We start from the raw sequence: 2,489 nt of genomic DNA, 5'->3' as shown, positions 1-2,489 counted from the left end.
CGTTTCTGATGAAGGGCTTGATTTAAACGTTCCAGTTGCTGACTATAGATCTCTGCATTGGATTGAGGAGTTCAAAATGAATTATTCCTTTGATGTCCCACCAAATGCAAAGCATCACTTTCTGTGGATGGAGTCCACGTTTTTTGGGTCGGAAATGGTTTTTTGTCTAGCACTGAGCCATTGTTTTTGGTATTTAACATTCACATAGAGAATCCATTTTTCATCACCGGTGATAATTCTGTCCAAAAATGGTTCGCGCGCCAGAAGAGACGAAGCGACGTTCACACGTTGGAAACGATGATCATCTGAGAGTTCGTGAATCACCCAAGCATCTTCTTTATGGAGTTTTCCCATATTCCTTAGATGTTTAGTATTGTTTCATGAGAGACATGCAATTTTAGGGCCATTTCACGGGTGTGTTGCCTTGGATTAGACTCAACAAGCGTCTTTAGAGCATCAATATCAATTCCAACATGTCGGCCCCTGCCATCACAGATTTTAAGGCTAAAGTCACCAGAACGAAATTTGTGGAACCATCGTTGACACTTACGAACGTTGAACACATTTCCATAAACGTTTTTGATTTTCTTTGTGGCTTTGTTTCCCTTCTTTTATTCAAACAGCATTACATGCCGAATGCGTGTCACGTCGTGTGACATCACTATAAGGGATTATAGTATACTAAACTTTACACATTATATAGTCTACACTAACGTAACATTTAGGCGGTTTGTTTAATTATTATACGTGATGTACGTTTTTTTTGGGGGGGGTTAATGAAAGTGTTCCAAAACGCGACATTAATATCTTGACGACATAATATTTTCAGAATTCGCTCAACGTGGTTTAAGTGTTTTTCAAAACGTTTGAAGCTTTTCTAACCAGCATTCCTTTTGCATCTTATCATTCGTCTTCATCTTTATTATTACATAACTTTAATGTCAAAGGTTTTAATTTCTGTTTCCATTTACAGCTTGTCATCTGCCTGTTGAAGATTGGAAGGGAAATTCAAGGTAATGTTCGGGACAGTAGCCAAGTCTGAGAGTGGATCCTATACTACTTTGAAACCACTGTACCCCACAAGGTGGGCTGTTTGTACCCCAGTCATTCGGTCAGTGCTCAACCAGTACGAGCCAGTGTTGCTTAGTTTGGAAGAGATGGTTTCATCTAGTGGATCAGATTCATCAACTGAAGCAAATGGACTTCTGGAAAGGTTTCAGAAAGGGGAAAACAGTTCTAGGACTAATCCTAGCCACTGAAATGATGGGGGTATTGGATTGCCTGAACATATCTCTGCAAATGAGAACACAAACCATTGCTGGAAAGCTTGCTGCAGTGGAGTGTGTGAAAACCTTTCTTCAAAAAGAAATAAAATAAAAAGGGGAAACTTTAGCAAAGCATACGATAAAGCAACAAGACTAGTCAACTCCTTGAATACCCAGCCTATTCAAATTTCACACGTGAGAAAACCACCCAAGTGCTTTACTGGTGAGGTTTTGCACATACATCTCTTTTGGAGTACTACAAGTTGCTAAACACTTTAGATGTGCAGTTCAGAGAGCTTTACGACCAGAGAGGCCTGCAGACTCTTGAATAATTAGAGAAAGTTCTCCTCACTGGAGATACCAATGATGTTGTGGACCAACACCCAGAGTTAACCAGAAAGTCATTACAGATGCAATTAACCATGTTCATCTCAAAATAAACCTACAATTCCAGCAGCGAAGCTGTAAAAATGTCGAGCGACATACTGCCTGAGGTCCATAGCTTTTTTGATCAAGTTGAAGCCCTTGAGATGTTATTGCTAGTTGTCCTTGCCTCCTCTGCTGAACCTGAGAGGAGCTACAGTGCTCTTAGAAGGCTAAAGACCTGGCTTTGTAATTCTTTAAAACATAGTCGCCTGAACAATGTAGCCGCTTGCCACACTCATCAACAACAACTCGATCCCTTGGAAAGAAAAACGCTACGCTAGCAATTTATTGTTGCAAATGACCAGCGCACGAATAGTTTCGGAGCATTTCTTTAGAAAGACAAAGGAGTTCTTGTTATCCACTAGTTGGCAAGGACAATTTAAAAGTTAACTATACAATAGGCGAAAGAAAGAAAAAATGGTCTTGTACTGATACCTAGGTATTGTGCAAAAGTGTAATATGTCAAAACAGGTTCTGTTGAAGGTATACGTCTAAATCTTTGAAAGTTTTAAAATATTGTAAATGTTGATATAATTGTTATTCAGTGAACGTTCTGCATTAATATGGGATAAAAAATCAAAAAATTAGCATACAACCCTTTTATTTATTTATTTCTTTTAGAAAATACTGTCTTTTATTCCTCAGTTTCATAGAACTTCCCCTCCACTTTTGAAACGAAAGCTTCGCCCCTATACATATATATATAATATATATATATATATATATATATATATATTATATATATACTAATTAAATAATATATAGTTGGTATTACGTTAGTTACGTACGTTTTTTAGT

Source organism: Limulus polyphemus, unplaced genomic scaffold (assembly GCF_000517525.1).
Source record: "Limulus polyphemus unplaced genomic scaffold, Limulus_polyphemus-2.1.2 Scaffold2674, whole genome shotgun sequence".
NCBI classification, from domain to species: Eukaryota; Metazoa; Arthropoda; class Merostomata; order Xiphosura; family Limulidae; genus Limulus; species Limulus polyphemus.
Note: the sequence above shows the minus strand (reverse complement) of the source record.